This window comes from Aethalodelphis obliquidens, unplaced genomic scaffold (genome assembly GCF_003676395.1).
Source record: "Aethalodelphis obliquidens isolate GAN/ISIS:26980383/991018 unplaced genomic scaffold, ASM367639v1 scaffold11, whole genome shotgun sequence".
NCBI classification, from domain to species: domain Eukaryota; kingdom Metazoa; phylum Chordata; class Mammalia; order Artiodactyla; family Delphinidae; genus Aethalodelphis; species Aethalodelphis obliquidens.
Window position 1 is genome coordinate 21,552,902 of NW_020837955.1, and position 17,542 is coordinate 21,570,443.

The following is a 17,542-nucleotide window of genomic DNA, read 5'->3' on the forward strand; positions in this document are numbered from 1 at the left end:
CTCATGGGAACATGGCCCCTTAAGGTCCTTGTCTAGGACATCAACATTTTGATTCAGCCTCCATTTATTTCCCAGAGCTCACAACTTGAGGACACAAACTTTCTCTTCACACGCCTGCCCCCAGCTCTGAGCTCCTGGAACACTCTGGAATTCCTCATCTCTTTACCTCTCTGTTGCTGTAACTTTGGACTCTTCCAAGGTTTGGGGTATAAACATTCACCACTCATCTCCAGTGCAAAGCTACACCTTAAAACTCTTCATTCAGAAGATTTGAGGAATCATTCCAAACCCCAGTGAGGAATGAAGGAGACACAGAGCTTGCTGCAGTTCCCTTTAAATGGGAAAAACTCCCAGTTATGGACCATATGGGGAAGGCAGATTCTCACCTTGAAAAAGTGGTGCTGGGAATTGGTTTTCCTCCGTGGCACCCTCTGAGCTGCTGAAATATCTCCCCTCATTATTGAGAATGTATATAAAAGCCAGTAAACTTTTATTGCAGGCATATTATAGCTTTACTTTAAAACATTCCCCCCACCCTCCCTGCACTTGGCAGCACTGAAGGGTGGATTTCATATGCAATTTGAAATCCAGCTGCCATCCAGGCCCTCTTTGAGCGGGGAGGGCAATGGAGGATAACTCTGGGAGCCCCCAAGTCCTCAGATAGCCTCCTCTGCCCCAGGCCCACTCCCCTCAGTGCCCACTTTTGCTGAGCCTTGCCCTGTCCAGGGGACTAATGAAGGTCAAGGGATCACCTGCATGTAAGGGAGAGAGAGGGTCTTCAGGGTGGGAGAGTGGTTCCCAGTCATTCCCAGTTTGGGTAGCTGCAGAGAGAAGCCTCTGGAGAGAGTTGGAGACAGGCCAGGGTGGCCCGGTTGAAATGGGAAGGGGTTGGAGAGGAGAGGTTTCATTCTCTGGACCTGAGCCTCATAGGAACAAACGCTCAGCTTCCCTAAGAGACTCAGGCTTTGGAGTCCAAGGCAGAAAGGGAGTGGGGGAGGGGAGCATGGGCTCTGATGTTAAATTGTTCTCTATTGTCATCTTGGTGTCCCCACTCGTTAGCAGCATGTCCTTGAGCAAGCGACATCATTTCTCTGCCTCTGAGACGGCTCGTGCTTTAGTAGAAGTAATATTCTATTGGAGGGGCACGGTGGGGATGAAACACAATAACACAGGCAGAACTCCCAGCGCTGGTGCTAGCATAAAGTCAATGCCTAATTGATTTGGAGCGTCTCCTTGTATTTATCTAAGCCTGCTTCTGCTGCAGTCGTGGTTTCCCCCTGTCATTCAGTTCTCAGTGGTCCACTCTTATTAATTTTTATGGAAATCTGTCTACCAGTTGAAGGACTATGTCTCTGGCAAGGCCAATGCTAAGACTCCTATGCCCATAGTTCTCTATTAATCTTTCATAACCGTTAAACTTTTTTTTTCCTTTTTTCCTTTCTTGATCTTTTCTACATTCTCTGCTTGTTAGCTAGGACTACCTGAGCTTTCCCAAAAGGGATATCTGGAATAAAGGCCAAAGTTGAGGTTCAGGATAATGAAAGGATGACTCACCTATTTTAAATATCTGTTATATACCACCAAATTGGGTACATATTAGTAAAACATTACCCAGTTCTGCCTAAAATGATTTACAAGTGGCCCTCTAGATCAGAGGTCAGTAAACCACAGCCTATGGGACAAATCCGTCCCATCATCTTTTTTAGTAAATAAAATTTTATTAGAACATGGTCATGCTCATTTGTTTAGAAATTGACTATCAATGCTTTTGCATTACAACAACAGAGTTAAGTCATTGCAACAGAAATTGTATGGCCTGCAAAGCCCAAAATATTTACTGTCTGGCTCTTACAGAAGAATTTTGCTGACCTCTGCTCTAGATCATCTTCTCCTGGTGTGTTCCAAGGTTCCTGCCTCAGCTCCAAGGGGACATTGAGGAATTAACTCCATGCAATCCACTAGGTAAGCTCCCCAGCCTAGCTACTCGTTTACTGGGAAAACATTGCATATATGCTGCATGACACATATGTTGAGTATGCATTTTAGGCAATTTGGGCCTATCCTGACAAATGAATTGTAAGATTCATTTCAAGGTTAAGTCCTATCCCGGAAGACCTGGGAGCTCAAGGAAGACCTGGAAGGCAGTTAGCTCCGCTGTCGTCTGTCCTTGATGCTGATCACAAGCACTGATTGGGTCCAATAAGTAGCATCTTATGTTTATGAGACATTTCATTGTTTTCAAAGGACTCTAAAATGTGTTTTTTCACTTGATACTACTATCATTTCTGAGAGTTATACTCTTTTTTGTATACATTAAAGATAGGACCTGAAAGTATTTGGGGACTCTTTTTATACACCATGCCTGATCTGTATTTTCACAATTACAGCCTTACTTTCAACCTCTCGTGAAGCCTCATTCTGCCTTGCCTGAAGATCTTGACAGATGCCTTTGCTGGAAGGACAAGGTCTTTGGCTTTATTCTGGCATTCGTATTGCCCATGCCTACACTTGACTCCTTGAACTCCTGAAGTCTTGGGCCAGGCCTCCACCACCCTCTTTCCCTTCTCTGCCCTCTCCTTTAGAATTTGCTTTCTCATGCCTCCTTCTCAATTTCTTATCATTCACTCAACATTGGCCAACTTGCCCACTAGGTAATACACTCTCTGGACACTAATTAAAGTCTCCAGGTAATTGGTAAACGTTCGTCTTCTTTTATAATAGGTAGTCCTGAGGTGAAGGATGTTTTAATAAGAAACAGTGTGGTCTTTAAGATCCCGTGGACCTCCAGCTCCTGACTTCCCAGTTTGGAGGATCCTTCAGGGTCTTTGGACTAAGGTAGATATGTCACTTTTTGCTACTTTCACTCTCTGGCCAAAGCCACAGCCTCACTCCCAGGACCGTTGGTTTATTCGCAGTTTGATAGTTGTATGTGACATTCTGCCACATGCAGGTGCCCAGGTGTGGAGCAAGGCAACACAGGATGATATTGCTTCATTTAATAGAAGCAGTTGTACCCTAGTGATGGGGATATAGCTATCTCATAGAGTACCAACAAATAGTTATTCAGCATAATAGATTGGGGTAGGCATGGGGGAAAGACAGGAAAACCAATAATCAGATCCAGTAACCAGAGTCCTCCTTGAGTTATAGAAGTCAGAGGGTCATTAGTGATTACATACCGCAAGCTCTCCATTTTAACCATGAGAGAGTTGAGACTCAGGGAGTAGAAGTAACTTGTCAAAAGTCTCCCTGGCGTAACAGATAGTTATGCCACTGTTACTGGCATAACAGATAGTTATGCCACTGTTACTGGCGTAACAGATAGTAGAATTCAAGTCTTCCAATTCATCCTGTACTGATAATTTTCTAAGGGTTCAGAGGCAGTGTCTCAGGGGATCCTTCAGGAGATAAGGGGATGATGGGGCCAATTTAATCTGTTTGATTTATTTTGAAGAGAATATTTTGCTCCCCAAAATTATTTGAAAGTCACTGCAGCAAAACATGTTCACTCGTCGTTGAAGGAGATTGAAAACCCTTAAAAGAAAATGATTGGGATTGACATATAAACACTAACATGCATAAAATAGATAACTAATAAGAACCTGCTGTATAGTACAGGGGACTCCACTTCGCTGTACAGTAGAAACTAACACAACATTGTAAGACAACTATACCTCAATTAAAAAAAAAAAAAGAAAACTGAAAAGTCATTATACAATTGGCTTCCATTTACTGAGTGTCTGTTGTGTTCCAGGTACTTGACGCTCAGTGGCTCATTTAATCTTAATAATATTCCTAGGAGACAACTGCTGTAATTCTATTTTAAGTGGAAAGACTGAGTACCACACAGTTTAAGAACTTTGTCCAAGGATTCATAGCAAGTAAGTGGAGGAACTGGAATTCAAACGGAGGTCTTTCTGAGTTTTTGAAAAAAATTTTATTGGAGTATAGTTGATTTACAATGTTGTGTTAGTTTCTGCTATACAGCAAAGTAAATCAGTTATACGTGTATCCACTCTTTTTTAGATTCTTTTCCCATATAGGTCATTACATAGTATTGAGAAGAGTTCCCTGTGCTTATACAGTAGTTACTTATCAGTTATCTATCTCATTTTCTGATTTTAAAATGCATTCTATCTCTCCAGATTAAATTAGATTATCAAATACTTGAAAGTTTATTGAGAATGTACCCTAAGAGCGCGGCAGGTGTAAAGAGTCAAGTGTCAGAGGGCACTGCTTTCTTTGAAACATGAGATCCTAGCTTAGACCAGGCCTGGGTGATGTCCGTGGGATAAACTGGGCATCCAGGGGCCACATTCACAGGTCTAGGGGAGACATGTGTAGTGAGGTGGACCCTGGAAGGTAAGGTGGGCAGGACCCAAAGGCAGAAACTAATTGCTAACTTTTACTGACTGTGTAGTATGTACGAAGAACTCACATATGCATTAGCTCTTTTAATCACAAGAACACCCTTTTGATGCAGGTGTTATTACTATTACTATCTCCGTTTTACTGATAAGGAACTCTAGATATAGCGAAGTTAAATAACTAGCTTTAATTATTTAGTTAAATAACGAAAAGTGCCAGAGTCAGGATCCAGACACAGGTAGTATCACCCCAGAGCCTGCACTCTCCTTTTTTGCAGGGTTCACAAAGGCAAGACTGTGAAAGCATAAAGGTATGGAAAATATCCATGACTCTAAGATTCTATTGGAGGTTTTCTCATCATACAACTATGATAATGCTTTATACTACACATCTCTTTACTCTCTACAAAGTACTTCCACATACATTAACTTTGTGGGGTGGGCTGGAGGTAGACTGGCTGGCCAGGGCCTTTGAAGCCTGCTGTATAAGAGGGAACATCTTGACTAAGGAGAACTGACCCTGCAGAGTGACTGTTATCTCTGCTCCATAAAACCTCAGGCAGGGCTCCCACCCCCTCTCTTCAAGCTTTATTCTCTGCTTCTCTCCCTCTGTGGTTCAGCTTTGAACATTGGGACCACAGAGCCAAGAGAGGGTTTTTTCCAGAATAAAGGGACCCCAACTTATTAGCAGCCAAACCAGACCTGGGTGAGGGTTGGGATTCTAGATTAAGTTTTCTAAAGTCATAGTTGGATAATTTGGGGCACCAACCTAGGACCCACTGGGTCAATTTGGGGAGGTGGTGATGGACAGGGGGAGCATGGAGCTAGGCTCTCTGTTATTACAGACCTGGCTTCCGTCCTTTCTTGTCTGTTCAATCATTCAGAAGGGTTGGAGTGGTCCTTCTGAGCCTGGTCCTGTGTGGATGTGTGCAGGAGGTGGGACAGGGGAAAGATCCCATCCCTGGCTTCAAGGAGCTCCCAAGCCTGTTGAGAAGAGAAGGCTCCCACCAGAAACCATTGATCTACATCCGGAGCTATGGGAGGGGAGAAGGCAAGAGACAGAGGGCTCCCAGAGATGAGGAGAATTGTGCCAGAGAGTGACAGGGGCCCTTGCTGCCCATTTAAACTCCACCCATACTGTGTCACTCAACCCTAAGGCGCCCTTCTCTCTGCAGCCTTCTGTGTTTTTGTGCTTACGTGGATCTGTCCTCTTTGTGGGCTCAGCAGCGTTTTTGTTCTCTTATAGTAGTTAGCATTGTTCTTTGCTTGACTTTGTGTTTTTTTTGGTATTCTTCATCTGGACTGTGGCAGAGCCACTGTCATTCCCATCCTCTCTCTACTCCCTAGCAGGACTTTTCAAAATTCATTGTGAAGCTGAATCCCTGGGGAACTAGTTATAAAATGCAGGCTTGAATCCAGGTAGTCTTGTGTGGAGCCTGAGATTCTGCATTTCTAACCAGTTCCCATCTTGTTAGATGCCGAACCCGATGGTCTACGGACCTTGATTTGAGTAGCAAGGTTCTACAGTATTAGACACAGACAAAACCTTTCAAGCGAACTTGCTGATTTCTTGAACTGGTTAATGGGCATGTTACTTCCTTTCTCTGGGTCTCTTTTACCAAAGAGACCAAGCCAGATAAGGAATTTGTTTTAGGCTTGACAGATGCTAAGGTTTCTGTACCCCCATTTCCCTCTCCTGCTTCCTTGGCTGGTACTGATAGTTGAAGACGGTATTCTTTCCCACTGAGCTTGGACATGTCCTCTTGAGAAGGGTTTTCTCAATATAGTACCCTAAAGATCCACTTCTGGTCCAACAGAGTTGGGTTGAGGATGAATCCTATCTGCTACCCTGGGTAAGATGTGCCTTAAGGTCTCTTCTAATGGAATGATTTTGGGTGTGTGGGGAAGTTGGGTGCTACACAGAGATGCTCCAAAACCTGGTGCCCACCCTGGGAGATGGGGGCATCGCTGCCTCCAGAACCTCTTGTGCTAGAGAAGCCCCTCAGTCTGGGTCTGGGAAGTGAGAGGAGGGGCAGGAAAATGGAGAACAGGTGATGGATGGGGATGAAGAAGTCAGTGGTTCTCCCCGCCTGCACTGTTGGTGGGAATGTAAATTGCTGCAGCCTCTATGGAAAACAGTATGGAGGTTCCTTAAAAAACTAAAAATAGGGCTTCCCTGGTGGCGCAGTGGTTGAGAGTCCGCCTGCCGATGCAGGGGACACAGGTTCGTGCCCCGGTCTGGGAAGATCCCACATGCAGAGCGGCTGGGCCCGTGAGCCATGGCCACTGAGCCTGCGCGTCTGGAGCCTGTGCTCCACAACGGGAGAGGCCACAACAGTGAGAGGCCCGCGTACCACAAAACAAACAAACAAAAAAACAAAAAATAGAATTACCATATGATCCAGCAATCCCACTCCTGGGCATATATCCAGACAAAACTCTAATTCGAAAAGATGCATGCACCCCAATGTTCATAGCAGCTCTATTTGCAATAGCCAAGACATGGAAGCAACCTAGGTGTCCATCAACAGGTGAGTGGATAAAGAAGTTGTGGTATATATACACAGTGGGGTATTACTCAGCCATAAGAAAGAATGAAATAATGCCATTTGCAGCAACTTGGATGGACCTAGAGATTATCATACTAAGTGAAGTAAGCCAGACAGAGAAAGACAAATATATGATTCCACATATAAGTGGAATCTAAAAAAAAAAAAAATGGTACAAATGAACTTATTTACAAAGCAGAAATAGACTCACGGACATAGAAAACAAATTTATGGTTACCAAAGGGGATGGGGGGGAGGGGAGAGAGACAAATTAGGAGTTTGGAATTAACATAGACACAAGTTTGGAATTAATATAGACACACTACTATATATAAAATAGATAACAAACAAGGACCTACTGTATAGCACAGGGAACTATATTCAATATCTTGTAATAACCTATAATGGGAAAGAATCTGAGAAAGAATATATATTGTATATATAACTGAATCACTTTGCTATATACCTGAAACTAACACAACATTGTAAATTAACTATACTTCAATTTTAAAAGATGGTTATACAGAACAGACTCACAGACTTAGAGAACGAACTTATGGTTACCAGTGGGGGAAGGGTGGGGGGAAGGGATAGTTAGAGAATTTGGGATTGACATGTAAACACTGCTATATTTAAAACAGATAACCAACAAGGACCTACTGTATAGCACAGGGAACTCTGCTCAATAATATGTAATGGCCTAGATGGGAAGAGAATTTGAAAAAGAATAGATACATGTATACGTGTAACTGAGTCACTCTGCCGCACACCTGAAACTATCACAAGATTGTTAATCAACTCTGCTCCAACATAAAAGAAAAAGTCTAAAAAAATAAAAGAAAAGAAGAAATAAATGGTTATTAAAAAAGTCAGTGGTTCTCAGCCATGACTGCATATTACAATCATTGGAAATCTTTAACAAACAGTGATGCTTGGAGCCACTCCTTGATATTACATTTAATCCGTCTGGGATGTGACTTGGGTATCAACGTTGAAAATCTCCCAGGTGAATCTAATGTGCAATCAGGGCTGAGAACCACCAATTAAGCCCATATGTTTGTACTTAGCAAGGGGCAAGGGACTGAGCAGTTGGGTTTACCTTCAATCCCGGGCTCAGAGAAAAGCAGAGCCCTGACCTCCCTCCCCCAACTGGCCACTCCAGGGCTGGGATAAGTAAGCTCTTGGAAGCAGCTTCTGTTCAGGGAGCTTTCTGGTTAGAACTGATCTCATCTCTAGAGGCCAAGCCAAAGGTAAAGGATTTGAGGGAAGATAGCAACTCCCAGCCACCTTTTTTTTTTGCTTCTCTCCTCAGGAAAATGAGGTAAGGTAACGCCTTCTCAATTGTGATACATTTTTGAGGGGATGTTATTGTTATTATTGGCTCTGTTGATCTCGATTGGTTTTTCTCGTTGTCTGAGTTTTGTGGCGGTACCTCTTCTCCTTCCTGGTTGCGGGCTTGGAGGTAGGAGGCAGCCCTACTCATCCTCCTTTTCCCTTGAACCCCACCTTTCAGTGCTGCCCTTCTCTTCTCATTTTCCTCCCTGACACGCATGCCCCATCTCCTGCAGCTCCCAATCCTGTCGGCTCAACTATTTGTTCAAATGAAAGGACTGAATCGAACGGATAACCCACTAAGGTGTAGATGACTGAGCCCTGCTCTCTTGGATTTGAAAAGAGGCTGATTGCTGTCCCGGAATATTTTTAATTTGTGGAATTCCAGGTCATGAACGAAGATAATTGAAGCATTTTCACAGCTACTGTTGGGGGAGGTTGGTGGAGCTTTTCGGTGGTGTTGGGCAGGTGGTGTTCCTATATTCTTCTGTGTAGATGTCTCCTTCAATGCTGAGAAACAGGAATTGCTTGAGGACAAGCCAGATACCTGGAAGGGAGCAGTCCATGCCTCTTCCCTCTTTAAAAAAAGACAAAGTTGCAGGGGGGTGGTCTGCTTTAGGCAGTTTCAGCATATTTCTAATTATAGTGCCCATTTGTAACCAAGACTTTGGCCTTCCAAGAAGACTTGATTACTATATTCATAATTCATTGGCAGACAGTCTATTCCCGATTCAATGATTTCTCCAGCCAGGGAGAGAATCTCGATCCTTTAAAAACTGATTTTTCACATTAGAATAGCAAAAGCGATTCGTTTTATTTTTAGCTCAGTTAAGCAAGAGCTCTAATGAAGCTGAAAGGAGGATTTTTTCCCTTCTCTCTTTCTCCTATTCTTTCCCCTGAAGTGCTTTGGGAGGATTCAGCATACAAGTTTGCCCCCTGCTGCCACTGGGTCTTGGTGGGATGCCTCTGGCTGGTTTAGGAAACCTACAGAGTGAGGAGTTTGTGAAGCTGGAGGGTGGTTTTCAGAACTTTGTACTTAGCTGTGTATTTCCCAAGGCCGAGCCTCCTACCTTGACTCTTGTCATGAAGGTGGGGTGGAAGTGTGTGTAGGGTGAGCTTGGCAGCCTTAGTACCTAAACCCCACATTATATCTGGAGCTCTTGGCATGAAATGCTGAGAATAATATTACTTGGCATTCACATCCTTTGTTCCACGTTATGGGCTCAACTTACCATTCCCAGTCTAGTCCTCTCACCAGCTCCCCTGCACAGGCCCCCTGTCTGCCCAGAATGACTTACACATGGACACCAAGTAGGACCACACACATCTCTCCCTCCTTTCCTTGACCACCTCCCCTGCCCTTCCCAACATTCTAGAACTCCCTTTCCTCTGAATTCTTGGGGGTCAACTTGTGCCTGTAAGTGTAAATTCCTAGGTGGTGTTGGGCTCCTGCCATCTTGCACCACAGGTTAACCTGCTCAGGCTTATTACCCATTCAGATGCCTGCAGGGTCCAGGGGATGGCTTAAAACAGGAAAGCTGGTTGCAGTGAGAACTGTGGCGACCTGCAGAGCACAGGCCCAGTCTAAAGGATGTAGCCATACTTCAACTACAAAAGACTGCTTTCATGCTGAGCTTCTGGTCTGGTGGTGTTAGATTTTCGATTTTTCAAGAGCAGCTGGAAATTCAGAGTTTAAAACGTAAAAACTTCTCCGAATTTTTCAGTGTTGGAAATTCCATTTTCTTTAATACCTCATGGGGGCCAAACTGCTCCATCTGGGTCCACCATTTTGTTTCCTCAGCTTTAGGCTTTGAGAGCAGAACCCACAGACCCAGCTGAGAGACCCCACATGAAAGCATCTTTGAGCCCCTTCTGCCTTGTATTCTGATAGATCAGGCAGAAGAGCTGGTCCTACATGGACCAGGCTCAGGGCGGTCCAGGGGGTTCCCAGTTACCTTGGGGACCTTAGGGCAGAGCCAGCGTTAACTCGTGGCCTCCAGCCCAGAATTCTTTCCATCAGTATTACACAGGATGCATGGTGAAGTTGCCTGAGTGTGTGGTGTCAATTTTTGTTGCATCTTTACTGTCCAAGCTTAATGGAAAATGAGGAAAACGCTCTTCCCCTGCAATGAATTAAATGAGAGAAAAGAATATAAGACTTTATTCCTGTTGGTTTCCGCGTCATTTTTGTGGGGAAAATGTTACTGAAATTTAGCGCTGAAGAGGCACCATTGAGGATCTACTGTGTGTCGGGCACTGTGGAAGCCACAGGGAGAGTGAGCCACCCCAAGACCTAGTTGCTCTCCTTGGCAGGCTTATACCCACGGGGTCCAGACTGGGAGCTCCTGGAGCAGAGACTTGGCCACAGCTTTGCCTGTCTCCCAACCTCCAGCCCTCTGCCCAGCACATCATAGGTACTTCACAAATTCACTTAAAGACATGGCAACCCAAGTGAAAGACAAATAAGGCTTCCAACTAAAATAGTCCAACTGCTTCATCTTGATCTGCGGCTGTTACTTCTCGTATGAATCTGATCTTGGCATGTCATGGCATCGTTTTCTCTTGGTGAGCAGCTGCTTATTGTGACAGACTAGTATCTTGAGCTGATACTGAATAATATACCATTATTCCAAGTGATATTCCCTGGAAAACCTGAGGTAGGGCTGGGGGAGGGAGGGCAGGTGATCTAAGGGTAGAAAGCTGTGGTTAATGCATTCCTTCTGAGTCCTTCTCTCCGTTTCCCCTCTTAGTTTATCCTGACTCCAGCCCCTGAGATATTCCCCGGAAAAATGGACCATGGTTGCGTGTCCCCCCTCCTCCCCCCCCGTTTCCAGGCCCTGAAAGATTGCCTGCCATTCTCAATGAGAGGGTATACAAATTAGACCCCAGTGGAGGCCAGCTCAGGGTGTTAGCTGAGCCTCTGACAAAGGATGTGAATCTTGGCCCCGGGTCCTGGTGAAGGATGGTGGGGCTGACAGGCTACATCACACACGCCGCTGTTCTGGAGGAGCCATCGCTCACCCCGCTGTCCTCTGGCGGCACATGCTAATGAGGGCCCGGCTCATATACCGTCTCTGCCGGAGGCTGGGCGGGGGACGGGGCTCAGCCTCCTGGCAGATTTTCTAACCAAGGGAGCCCTTGGTGGCATTTCGAAGGAGGCAGCGTCTAGCTCGACCCCCTCCCTAGTTTCTAGCAGTCCCCATTTGTAGGGGCCTTTCTCTTGTCTGCTTCTGCCTCACTCTCCTAGTTCAGCCTTCCCAGGGCATGGACTCCTTTCTCAAAGCACTAAGGATTGCATGTGTGACTCATTCCTCAAATTTACAGGAAGACCTAGGCGTAGGACAGATTCTTAACCTAAGGAACAAATGATTGATTGTCCATTTCAGGCTGGGAAATGGTCTTGAGAACCCTTGTGAAAACAGAGGTTCCCTTTTTATCAGTGGGTGGTCCTGTCAGCTGAAGGGGAACTGAGCACAGATGATGACAATGATGATGATAAAGATGACACAACGATGATGGCAAATTAACATCTATGAAGTGCTTGCCGTGTTCCAGAACTGTTAAGAGTTTTACAGGTATAAGCTCACTTACTCCTTCCATGAGCTCTGTGGTGGGCACTATTATTATTCAGAAAATGAAGAAACTGGGGCTCAGAGATGTTACAGAGAACTTACCTATATAGCTAAGAAGCATTCCTGGGACATGCTCCAGAAATCCTGACTTTCCATAATAAAAACATGTGGAGGCTTAGTCTGCTCAGATGCTACTTCCTCTGTGAAGCGTTCGCCAAATGCCCACCCAGTTCCCCAAAGACGCAGAGTTGAAGAGCAGTGACTTAAGACTTGACTTTGAATCCTGTCTTTGACACATAGAAGCTGTGTGATCTAAGGTAAATTATGTAGCTTCTCTGAGATTGCTTCCCATTTTATAAAACGGGTTCGACCTCATTTGGGCGGCTGTGAGGGTCAAGGGGGAGAATGCCCGCCACGCCCTTGGCACAGCCCCCGGCACGTGGCACTACCTCTTACAGGCAGCCCACCTCCTCCAGCCTCCACACGTTTTAAGCATGTATTTGTCTTCGCCATAAGACTGTATCTGGGGGCAAATTCCACGTTGCATTCATCTTTGAAAATACTTCCCTTGGAACTTTAAATACAGTCAGTTGACTTAGATGACTAGAATCGGAATGATAATAGCAGCTAACATTTATGAAGCACACTTCATGCTACGCTCAGTTCTCAGTCCTTTCAACCTCCTCGCTGTGTGGGTCCTACTATGATGCTCGTTTTGTAGCTGGGGAACTGTGGCCCAGATAACTCAAATCACTGACTTGGGATCCATTATTGGCAGGTGGTGGAGTCAAACATGGATCCAGGTGGTCTGAATCCCGAGTCGGAGCTCTTAATCACTAGCCCATGGGACCATCCCCTAGAGATCCTTTTCTCCAATTCCCATTCCTTTTTTTTTTTTTTTTTTTGCGGTACGCGGGCCTCTCACTGCTGTGGCCTCTCCCATTGTGGAGCACAGGCTCCGGATGCGCGCAGGCTCAGCGGCCATGGCTCACGGGCCCAGCCGCTCCGCGGCATGTGGGATCCTCCCGGACCGGGGCACGAACCCGTGTCCCCTGCATCGGCAGGCGGACTCTCAACCACTGGGCCACCAGGGAAGACCCCCCATTCCTTTTAAAAAGGTTCAAACAAGTAGGAACGAGGCTCCCGGAGGGTACGCTGCTCACGCGGCTAATTTGGTAGCGGGGCTGGAGCTGGAGGGAGCTCTCCCCACTGCCAGCCCAGTGTTCCTCCTCGGAGGTGTGCCCTGTCATATGGTGCTGTGATTAATTGGGAGAGAAGCTGTAGGAGGTTGACATTTTCCCAGCCTCGTCTGCGTTTCCTGCCCACACACCAGGCCCTGAATGTCAAAGCCCCCCACGCTGCTTTGCTGGGGGAGAGGAGGAGGGAAGCCCACTCGCTACTATTAAGCAATTATAAATATGGGCTGAGCAGATGTGGGACAGCCGCCTTTCCTGACGTGTTGGGCAACAAGATAGTTGGCTGCATCTCACTCACGCTGAGAGACATTTAAGGGACTAAATGAAAAACAGCTCCTCTGAACATTTAGGGAAGGCGGCTCTGAGTGCCGCTGACTCATCACCTTTCCAGCACAGCTGCCCGAACAGCCTGGTGGAGGGGCAGTGAGAGAAGTGGGGACCCAGGGCTGTGGTCAGTGGCCTCTGAAACACCATGATTATCTCATTATACCTATAAAGAGAGGTGGGGTCTGAAAACTTTCCCTGGGTCCTTGGGTCTGTTCCCAAAGCTGATGTGTTCCTCATTCCATTCCCCTATAGCAGTCTGGAACCTCAGAAGTCAAGTTCATGTCAGGTTGGACCCAAATGATTCCTATTTTTCATTTCCACCTGTAAGGATGAGCCCAGGATTTAATTTACTAGAAGAGGAAATAGGGACTGAGGTTGGTCAGTGCTGTGGTCTGATTTTTTCAAAATTCTTGTGTTGAAATCCTAACCCCAGGGTGATGGTATTAAGAGGTAGGGCCTTTAGGAGGTGATTAGGTCATAAGGGCAGAGCCCCAGTGAGTGGAATTAGTGCCCTTATAAGAGAGGCCTGAGAAAGCTCCCCACCCCTTCCACCACGTGAGGTTACATTGGGAAATGGCTGTTTATGGAAGCAGGCTCTCAGCAGACATAGAACCTGACCATGCCAGCACCCTGATGCCAGACTTCCAGCCTCCAGAACTGTGAGAAATACATTTCTGTTGTTTATAAGATACCCAGTCTATGTTAGTTTTGTTATAGCAGCCTGAATGGATTAAGACAGTTGGTAAAAAAGGCCTCCTTGACGTAAGACCTAAAGCTCTTGTTAGAATCTGGCCTTGGTACTTAGAAACAGGAACAGAGGATGGACTCCATGATTCTTTCCTTTTAGATACTTCCATATCCGATTAATTATCTTTTTCTCATTCCTTTAAAATGTCTCTCACATTGATCCTAACCTTTGCTTTCTGCATGTCCATGGCTGTATACACATCCTGTGGGTGGAAACTAAACTAGGCCACCGGATGAGTCATGGGATGGGGTCCAGGCTCATCCAAGAGAGTTCACTTGCTCTGTGTTGTAAAAGGAGGACTGGAAATGAGTCACTCCCCAGTGCTCTGCAGTGCCTGATGCTCCGGTTTCCAATACATATTTACTGAATGAATGAGACGTAGTAGACGGGCGTTTGTTGGAAGTCCTTTATTTTTTACCACCCTCAATTGACAATGACTTGATTCCAACTTCACAAATACTACGGAAACATTGAGTATGGCTTGATGGTGTGAAAGTTATATGGTATAAGTAGAAAATCACTTGTTTTAGAGTGTGTGTGTGTGTATGTGTGCCTTTTGTGACCTTGATACTTTCAAAGAGTATTGTGCTGAGGATACAACTTCATTTCTGTGGAAAAATATCACTTCGGTATTTTTGCCAGAAATGCCTAACCTCAGTCTGATCATGGGAAAACACCAGACAAACCCAAATGGAAAGACGTTCAACAAACTTGCCAATCAACCAGTACTTCTTGAAAAAACCTTGAGCCTCTGCTTTTGTACTCTGTTGGTCCCAAAATAGGTTTGGGGGGGATGTGCTTGCTGTGGTCGAAAAATAGGACACTGAATTAGGGTTTTTAAACACGACCTCATGAAGGAGAGGGGACGCTTCTTGCTGGCATCGACGACAGTCCTGAGCAGCTGGAGCTGTGGCTTCTGACATCAGTTCCCTCACGTCACTCAGAAGCCTCCCAGATGTCTTTCTGTGACAGGGTGATACCTCATTCTCTGTCTCTCCAAAAGGTTGGACTAAAGACCCAGCAAGCTTATGTAGAGGGGCTTATCAAGTCTCTTAGGATGATACACAGGGAGGGTCTATTATCTCTAAGCTTCACTGGGGAAACAGAGAGGTGAGAAACTGGTAGCTTTAGGCAAGCTAGAACCTTTTGAATTGGTCAACTTTCCACTCTCCCTTATTTAGCCGTAATCTTCCTGGGGAAGCAGGAAGGAGAGGAGAGAAGAGGAAATATTCCAGATTTATACCCTTAACATTTTCTAGAGGGAAGTGACCTTTACAAGAGGTCCTAAAAGGGGAGATCTCGTAGAATTTTTTATATATGAATATTCTTTTATGATATGTTCTTATATGATCACCTCTTAGGTGCCAGGCAGTATTCTAGGTGCTGGGCATATGTCAATGAACAGAACAGACCAAAATCTCTGCCCTATAGAGGTAACATGCTAGTGGGGGGAGGGGCAGACAGTAAGCAAAATAAGTAAATACAGTTGTCCCTCGATATCCATGGGGATTGGTTCCAGGACCCCAGCAGATAACAAAATCCATGGATGTTCAAGTCCCTTGTATAAAGTGGTGTAGTGTTTGCATATAACCTATGCACATCCTCCGGTATACTTTAAACCACCTCTACTATAAGATTACTTATAATACAAGTATAATACAATGTACATAGTTGCTGGCTTATGGAAAATTAAAGTTTTGCTTTTTGGAACTTTCTGGACTTTTTTTCCCCCAAATACTTTACATCAGTGGTTAGTTGAATCAGCAGATGCAAAACCTGTGGATAGAGAGGGCTGACTGTAAATAAGTAAATATTAGGAGGTGATGAAATGCTACCTGTGAATTGAGAAAAGTCAGAATAATCCTGGATAAAATCCATGTTGGGAGGCAGACGGTCTCTGCTGATAAGGGGGGATGGTTATAAAACAATGAATAGCATATATTAGGGGTGGGAGAATGGTTGTTGCCAAATGTCTCACCTACTTAAGCTTTCTCATTTAAAGTTTCAAATCAAACTCCCACTTTGCGTCATTAGACAATGCATGGAGCAGTTGAAATGTCATGCCTTTGACCTGGGAAGATGCCTCCTAATCATTTTCTCTTGGCCCCCATCATCTGGGGGAGGAGATGAAGGAATAAAAGCACACAGGAGTAATTCACTCTCGGAATACTAATACCAAGATTATAACTGAAAGATGAGTTGCATGCATCATTCGGGAGATATTTGAATAAGCATGAAAGGGACAGTATAAGATACACCCAAGATTGTTAATCTGTTAATACCGGGAACCCGTGTTTGTGAGAGTACAGAGGCTGCAGGGTTGGGGTGTGGGGTAAGCAGGTGGTGGAAATTCTTTGTTTACCTCTGTTGTTGGCTTGTAGCAACTAGGGAGTATTGCTTTGGTTGGAAAAAGAAAATCTGAGGAAACATTTAAACAAACTTAAAAGGATGGATGAAAGTAAGGAAGGTATTATGGAACTTCTAAGTCTCCAAAGTTTATATATAGCTTTTCTTCAGATTATTTATTCATCCAGGTAAATACCATTCATTATCTTCATGTGCCAGGTTGTGCTAAAGATCAAGGGAGTGAGGGCACATAAAGATGAGTGAGACTTGATTTCTACCTTCAGGTAGCTTTGTCTTCTGAATACATTTTAAAAATTTAAGAATTGGTTTATCTGGTTTACTTTTTCTTTTTAATTGAGGTGAAATGCATATAAGATAACATTAACCATTTTAAAGTGAATAATTCAGTGGAATTTAGCACACTTACAGTGTTGTGCAACCACCGTCTCTTTGTAGTTCTAAAATATTTTCATCACCCCCAGAAGAAAGCAGTTAACCTCCATCTCCCTGTCCCTCCCAGCCCCTGGCAACTGCCAATCTGCCTTCTGTTTCTATGGATTTACTTATCCTGGATATTTCATATAAATGGAATCATACAAGATGTGATATTTTGTCTGGCTTCTTTGGCTTAGCATAATGTTTCCTAGGTTCATCCTTGTTGTCGCAGGTGTCAGTACTTCATTCCTCTATATGGCTCAATAATATTTCATTGTCTACATATGTCACAATTTTTTATGCATTCATCCATTGAAGAACATTTGGGGTTCTACATTTTGTGTGTTGTGAACTAGTGCTGTGATGAACATGTGTGTACATATATTTGTTTCAGTATTTGTTTTCAATTATTTTGGTTCTATACCAAACATATATATCCAAATTTGTAGTGGAATTGCTTGTTCATATTGTAGCTCTAATTAACTTTTTGAGGAGCCACTAAATTGTTTTGGGTTCCAGCTTTTCCATACCTTCACCAACACTGATTTTCCGGGGTTATTTTTTGTTTGTTTGCGGTACGTGGGCCTCTCACTGTTGTGGCCTCTCCTGTTGTTGAGCACAGGCTCCGGACGCGCAGGCTCAGCGGCCATGGCTCAGGGGCCCAGCTGCT